The sequence below is a fragment of the Panthera uncia genome, unplaced genomic scaffold, assembly GCF_023721935.1.
Source record: "Panthera uncia isolate 11264 unplaced genomic scaffold, Puncia_PCG_1.0 HiC_scaffold_364, whole genome shotgun sequence".
NCBI classification, from domain to species: Eukaryota; Metazoa; Chordata; class Mammalia; order Carnivora; family Felidae; genus Panthera; species Panthera uncia.
This window is the reverse complement of record NW_026059500.1, coordinates 47,893-55,785: the sequence shown is the minus strand read 5'-3', so window position 1 is coordinate 55,785 and position 7,893 is coordinate 47,893. Positions and strand designations below refer to the sequence as shown.

Below are 7,893 nucleotides of genomic sequence, written 5' to 3'. Positions count from 1 at the left end.
CTTGGGGAGCATCACCCAGGACCTCTCCAGCTACTCCATCTGGAAAAACTCCTCTTCCCCCAAGAATGGTTCCACTTCAGGACTCACCCAGTACCTCCCATGGGCCCAGCGGTTGGACTTTTCTGGACTCAGCCCTAGTTGTCCAGTGCTCAACAATAACTCGGAGCTCTGGTCCATCAGGGAGCTCAGGCCAGAGCCATCTGAGTGTGAGCGCGGGCCCAGAGTGCCTCTTCCTCTTCGGTCAGCTGTCCCCTTCTCCCAGGACCCCACCCACCCCAGCTCTAGTGGTGTGCCATGGAACGAAACGGTGAAATGATGAGGAAACTGGGAACACTGCCTGCAGCCAGGAGTGAGCCCTTGGTCTGGGGTGTAAGGTCCAGGCTGAGTCCCTGCCCTTCCCTTTTCTGTCCCTGTTCACTGTCAGGGCATGGGGGTTGGGCAAGGCATCTAGCCGTGTTTCCTAGTCCTTGTCTCAGGTCAAAAATCACATTTGTGTAGCACACACTGTGTAGCACACAGCACTGGCCTGGGGACTCTGGTTGGCCCAGACCCTACCCAGCCCCTTGATGGATGTGTGGATCAATGCTCTGACACACCCGTACCCATCTCTGGTTCACCCATTGGGAAGATTTGCTCTAGGGTGTGATCCTCAGGCTTTAGCAGGCATCCCTGGAGGGTGTGATCAGCGGGTCCTACCCCCAGGGGTTCTGGTTCAGGAGATCTAGGTAGGGCCTGGGAATGTGCATTTATGGGGAGTTCCCAGGAATTGCTGGCACTGCTTGCCCCAGACTACACTTTGAGAACTTCTGGTGCCCGGTGAGGGTAGCGCCTATCCCTCCGTCGCCCTTCCTGGCTGCCTTGTGAGTCAGATGTCAAGTCAAGTGCTGACCCTCTAGCATCTGGCCTGCTGTAACACGCTGGTCCAGGGGTTCTTTCTTCCTGACTGTGGGCTGCCCCCTCCCCCTCCCTCTCCCCCTCCCCCAGGTGTGAGCATCCATCCTGTGCCTACTGCTTCCCCTGTCACTTGTCCCACCGTGGCGGGTCCACCTGGGCAGTTAATGCGGTGAGGTTTTTCCCAGTACTATTCTCAGAGAAGCTGAGTGGGTGAGTGAATGGTGGGAATGCTGGCTTCCTCCCACCGCCCCCCCCCAAAGTACCCATCAGATAACATACCACTATAATGGGAAACAGCAGGCCTAGCCTCCTGGAATCCTGTTCTGAGGGGTTGGATTACAAAGGCTTTGCGTCTTGTTTTCATCCCAGATTCTCAAACAGCTCAAAGGGAGAAACTTGGGAAAGTGGCCTTCAAGGTCAGTGAAGACCCTGGGGAGAAAGGGCCCTGTCTCCTGGGGGATGAGCCCTGCTTCCCACAGGAGGTCCCCACCCTGACAGGAAGGGGGTATCTGTGGCGCCATGGCCTGAAGTCAGGCCACGTCTCAGGTCATTACCACAGGAGGGACCAGACCTGTGGGCCCATCACTTCAACTTCATGGAACTTCTGGGCTGGACTCCATGGAAGAAACAGCCGGATAAGACTGGATTCTTGCTCTCAGAGAGTTCACCATTGAATAGAAGTTCATGATCGACCCTGTCCTAATCCAGGGAGAGATGTGCTGGCTACCCAGCTCTGTTGCCCCATAAGGACCTCTGATGCTCACCCGGGCCAGCACCGAGGACACCACACATCTGGCCCATCTGGCAACTTGCCGAGATCCACAGAAAGGCCCTTGAACACCACCTGATGTGGGCCTTCCTTTCACAGATGGGGATCTCCAGAGTGGAGGTCTGTGCCCCAGGTCGCACCTCGAGTCACAGACAACCCAAGTCCTGGAGCTTAGGCCCGTGCTGTCCCAGCCCTGGGAAAGGTCACAGAGCGGGCAGTGTGATTTCCCGCCACCTGGCTTTGTTGCCACAGCGACATTGCACAAGACCAGACTGTCAGCTTTGCCTTCAGGGAAGAGGATCCTAAGTCGAACTATCCCAGGTCCTGCGCCACCTCTGCTCTCAAGTGTGACTCGCATCCTGGCCTCAGGAGGTCTCCCGTTGCTGCCACTCGTGTCAGGAATGTAGGGTCTGTCCTCCACGCTCCCATTCCCGCTGTTCTTAACCATCTCAGCAAAACCAGACTCATTTATGGTCATTTCCAAACAAGTTGCACAGAGTGACCTCTCAAGCTTCCAGCCTAGCTAGAGCGGGAGAAAATGAAACAGTTGTCAATAGTCCAGAGGAAAGAGGAAAGAACTCATAACCAGGGCCTGGGGCTGGGCCACAGATGTTTCTATTTGGAGGCTCAGACAAGAAATTGAAAATATAATTTCAGTTGGGAACAGTGCCTTCCAGGGGCTGGAGCTGAGTGCCCAACTCCCTCAGCTGTGTCCCCACCTGCCTGGGGGCCTGTGCCAGTCTTCACGCCTCCGCGGACGCCCTTCTTGCTCAGGTGCCCTCTTCATAGTGGCTCTCACTCATCAAAGGAGGGTTCCCTGGGTGCTCCCACGGCCCCAGCTGCCCCTTCTGATTCCCTGTCATGCAACCTGCACACACCGCTGCCCATTGTGTCCTTGTGGTTGGGTTCACAGAATACTCAACATCATGATGCAAGGGAGGAGTGCATAATGGGACTCTGGAGACCTCAGTTGAGTCCTGGCTGTGCTGCTGTCACCTTGTATGACCTCCAGGAGGGTTGGTTCTGCTCCAGACCTCAGTTTCCCCATCTCTTGATTGGGTATAAGGATCCCTTTCCTTTGGAGACCATAGGGCCTCATGTGTGTGGGGGGGCGTGGGGAGGAGGAACAATCAGGAAGAAACAGAGGGGGAGGGACAAGAGAGGACGAGGTCCGTGGACAGGGCTTTGTGACTGCCTGGGTCAAAGGCAAGGGAGAGTGCAGTGTGCACGAAGACTAAGGTTTCCCCACCAGGCGCCCAGGGCTTCAGAAAAAGCAGCTGCCATGGAGGAGTGTGTTCATTTAACGGCACCCCAGCAGCCTGTGCTTTGGCACTGAGAGGCCTTGGAGGGCACAGAGGCGAGTGATACCAGCTCTGCCCTTGAGGGGCTTCCAGTCTAGTGGTGGAGGGAGACCCCATGATAACATGGTGCTGAGAAAGGACCCTCAGGCTGCTTGGGGTCAGAAAACACTTCTGGAAGGAGGAGTCCTGGATCTGATCCTGAAGAATGGGGGGCGGGGATGAGGGATGGTTATTCCAGGTGGAGGGCACAGCACAGGCCAAGGCGCACAGGTGAGAGCCAGCCTATGGGGCTCATTCCATGGTGCTCTGGCTCCCAGTGGCTGGGGCACAGGCAGGGGAACTTGCCCACAGGATGCTTGTCTGGAAATCCACAGTGAGTAAGAGGAATTCCGTGGTATATTTCTACTGGTCAGCTCTGGGGGCTTTAAAGCCAGGTCTGTCCTCTTCTTCTTGCTGCTACAGGCTTTATTAGGTGTCCTCCCTAGAACCCCCTGCTGAAATACACTAGTGTCATCAATGCTGAAAATCGGGGTGGGGAGGCAGGTACCTGCTGCTCTTCTATAGGGATGGCCCATGGGAGGCGAGGGCCTCATTTGTGGCCATGAGGTGGGCCCTCTCTGTGATGCTGAGCCTCCCTGAGCTCCAGGGACCACAGCATCTTCACTGAGCTCAACCCCTAAGCCAGTGGTCCTCGCCAGGTGATTGCATGCTCCAGGGAATATTTGGCAATGTCTGGAGACATTTTTGGGTATCACGGCTGGGGAGGAGGGTGCTAAACATCCCAGAATGCACAGGACAGCCCCCACAACAAAATCACCTAGCCCACAATGTCAGTGGTCCAAGGCTGAGCAAGCCTGCTGTAAACTCTCACTCTTACGTCCTGAATTAACACTGGATGAGTGAGCTGGGATTCTGCCTGCTGCGCTGTGTGTGGTTCCGTTTCATCCCTCCCCTTTCTCTGCTAGTCCCTAATTGCATATGCAGAGCTCTGTTTATGGTCCTTGTAATTGACCGTGGACTTTCCTGCTGGAGAACCATTCATCCCCACACAAGCACAGTATCCTGTGTCTTCAGCCCTTGCCGTTGAAAAACATTAAAAGCATTTCTGATTTTCTAGCAATTCTGAACTGCTTTTCTCTGGCGCTTCTAATGCTCTCCCCACTATTGGCCCCTGTTGGCTGGGCTGCAGTGAGTTAGTTAACCTCTGTAAAAAGCCTCAAAACTAAACATACCCCCTCCCTCGCCCCCCCCCCCCCGAACTGTAAGACTCAGTGACCATTGTCGTGGCGTGCCCAGTAGCAGACAAATGTGACCCTGCATTGAGGCCAAACCCCATGTTGCCAGGATCGGAGATATTTGCAGATTGGGAGCTCCTAGGAGGGACCTCTCTCTGCTCACCAGAGTCAGGGGTGAAGACTGGGAGGGATGGCGAGGGTTGTGGAGAAGGGCTGCTGGGGCCAGGCTGAGGGTAAGTCTTCTAGGGATACAAGAAGTCTGGTGTACTTTTGACTCCCCCACCTCCATGCCCATTCTTGCCACGACTAGGGCAAGGAACCATTGTGGTCTGGGCAATAGTTTTACCTTCACAATCTGGGTCTGTGATGCCTGCCTGGAGTGAGGCTGTGGGTGGAGCATTGCTCTCCTCCACACCTCGTTTCTGCCGCCTCATGGGGGGTTCTGGATTCAGGATGTGTCCCTAGTGTCCAAGACTTTGATAAGAAACTTACAGAGGCTGATGCTTACCTATAAATCTTAATGGAACAATAAAAGCTTTTTCCTGACATGCTTCAAAACTGCAAATATGATGAACAGAGAAAGAAAACTGGAAATCTCAAGTTGCATGGTAGAATCAATTAAGCCCCGAGTCGTGTTGCTGCGGATGGTTGAAGTACTCGTAACCCACTTGGCGCAATAGGTCAGCCTAGTCCCTTGGAGCCTGTGATCAGCACAGAGCTTTCCCAGCCTGTCTTACCCCTGCAGCCTGCTCGGTTGTGCAGGTGAGAGCTGCATCCATCATTGCTACTGACTGGACCTATAGGGGCTACCCTGGGGCATCATCGGCTCCAGTCCCAAACAGCACAGGCATTGGGTGCTGACTACCTAGGAGTGGCCTGACCTCTCCCAGTCATGTTGAAGAGTCTCCAGATGCAGTCCCAGTGCTTCTTCAAGCAGTGATTGGATGCTATGATGCTGATGGAGTCCATCAGAGTGGCTCAACCCCAGACCACCTAATAGATTCCTCTGGATCTTCCCCAGTGCTGACACAGAGCAGCTCAAAAAATCTAAAGCACCCAGACACCACAGAATCACTGAATGCCCCCACAGCCAAAGGAACGAGTGGTACCGACCGTTTCGATTCACGTGACGTGATTGACGATGAGCAAGAGGTAGGGTCGGTGGACGAGCACAAGAGGGTTGTGTGTGTCATCACAGGTGATGTTTGGAATGTGTCTTGTTGAGGTAGGTCTTCCAATAATTAGTCTTGAGAAAAGACCTCTTCTAGAGGTCTAGAAATGTGTGCAAACTTTTTTGCACATCCAGACCCACTTCTGAGCATTTGTGACCAGATGGATCCCAGGGATCGAAACGGTTCGTTTGGTGAGAGGCACCTCCCTGCCTTTCATACAGGAGGGACAGGGTTGGCTGTGAAAAAGCCAGCCAACCCCATTTTGGGTGGGCTCTCTCAGCATCAAGGGCATTATCAACAATAATGAAGAGCACGCAGAGCTAGCTTTGAAGGACGAGTTTGCTAAAGCAGTGTAACAGTCATGGCTTGGCACGTTTTCTGCCATTATCCACCATTTCAGCCTTCTATGCCAAGCATTGTAACGAAAAGATGCAATTCGGCATTCCTGTATAGACTGGATAAGAAGTTCTGGGGACATCGACCGGCATGTGCCACACAAGGCAGGGCTGTGTCTCGTGTCTAGACTGTGACGAGCACTACATTCTCAGATTCTGTCTGTCCTCACAGTGTGCTGGGTGAAGCTGGGAGAACAACGGGATAGTAATCATTCCAAAACAGATGACGTGCAAATATCTCCCACACTAAACCTTTCCACGGGAACAAGACACACAGAATTACCACTAAGATTTTTTTTCTCTTCACATGACAAATCTTTTTGCCCATTTGAAGAGGAATGGGCTGGTATAAAGTGTGCAAAATATTCAACAGAGGAAAATCCAGTCTTACAGATACCAAGAAGCTGCCCGTAGTCAAGAGGAAAGTAATCCCACTCCCTGGGGAGGGCCGTCCCTCCCCACCTAAAAACCAGAGCCATTGATGTGGCAACCGAAGCAAGGCACACACATGAAGAAGGACAAAGAGAGGAAGCCTGAGGAAGGGAAGAGAAAGAAATTCAGAGGGAGTCTGGGTTATTCATGAAGGCGGAGAAGGTTGGGTTTACAGCCAACGGCTACCGAAACCTCTTGGTGCGTCTAAGCATTCGATCGGGAAGTCTAACAGGCTTCCTTCTGGAGAACCCGTTCGCTCCCTGGTTGTAGTTCCTATCTCAGCGATACTGGACTTTGCAATGCAGATGTACAATTAAAGCGAGAAAAGCTTCCTTTTTTTTTTTTTTTTTAAACCCTCCTCTGTTGGCAGTTAAGATTTTGACTTCAGTTGGAAGACAAACTTCAGGTTTTGAAAATGTCTGCTCTCTCCTCAAGCCCCACACTGTGAAAAGCATTTCTAGACCCCAGTTCCCAAAGTCTGCACCCTAGGACTGCTGTTGAGGTGTGCAACACCTGCTTCTTAGTTCATATAACCTTAGGATGCATGTATATGTGTAATACAGCCAGTGCCAGAACTTGCAGAAATATCCCATCCACTGTTTTAGAACACTAGGGTGCCATGTATTAAAATCAAGTGTTGGGATGTTTTGTGGTCTCACCTCCAATAATTCTGATTTTGGAATTGAACTAGTATTAAATTGTATCCAGCCCTGGGCTACAGTAAAATTATACTCACTGCTTTTTTTTTTTTAATGTTTGTTATTTATTTTGAGAGAGAGAAAGCATGCATGATCGGAGGAGGGGTTAAAGAGAAGGGGAGAGGGAGAATCCCTAGCAGGCTCCGCATCATCAGCACAGAGCCTGATGTGGGGCTTGAACCCCTGAACCGGGAGATCATGACCTGAGTCAAAATCAAGAGTCGGATGCTTAACTGACTGAGCCACCCATGCACCCCAGTACTCACTGCTTCTTAAGGCTTCATGAAGTAATTTTTAAAAATGCAAGTCTGTGTTTTACCGAGCTGCTCACAGCCTTCTACTGGCTTCCGGTGGCTCTTAGAGCAAAGCCCAGATTCCTTCGAGGCTTTCAGGTCCTGTGCTGTGTGCCACCTTGCCTGCTTCCCACCCTCTGCCCCCACCTCTCTCCCTCCTTCTCTGGGACAACACTCCAGCCTTCTCCCATATCTCGGTCTTCCCATGTGCTTTAAAGTGTCACCATCAGTACCCCTGGAAGGTGGCCGGATCCGCGCATGTGAATCACCTACTTGCATCAGCTGAGGGCCCTCCAGTGCCAGGCACGGATGAGGTTCTCAGTAGACCCTTGTGGGATGAATGAATGAATGAATGAATGAACAAATGACCTGTCACTTCTGTCTTCTCCATGGCTCTCTGGGGTCCGAGGTGTATTTGTGTTTCACAAGGGCCTAGTGTGTAGGTTCGTGTGTGAATGTGGAGAGGCGAGGTAGGGAGGGTGGAACCAGAGATCCTCAAAGCCCCTGAGACAGGAACTTCAGGTGAGTGAGGACAAGAGGCAGCTCCTCTGTGGGCCCCTGCAGCTCTAACTCTGTATCTGTCACTCTGTGCGTAGGTGGAAGGGGGCATCGGTGAACTGGAACGGCTCCGATCCCATCCTGTGACCTTTCCTGTGGGTAAGCCTATGGCTCCACCACTCATCACTGGGGGTGACAGCTGAGCC

At 52.6% G+C, this 7,893-nt stretch overlaps 2 pseudogenes; both read left to right on the top strand.

The window, feature by feature from the left end:
* The first annotated feature begins 4,575 nt into the window (after positions 1–4,575).
* On the top strand, positions 4,576–5,675 carry LOC125918005 (oxysterol-binding protein-related protein 9-like; annotated as a pseudogene).
* Positions 5,676–5,732: 57 nt separating this feature from the next.
* Positions 5,733–6,515, top strand: LOC125918004 (oxysterol-binding protein-related protein 9-like; annotated as a pseudogene).
* The last annotated feature ends 1,378 nt before the right edge of the window (positions 6,516–7,893 follow it).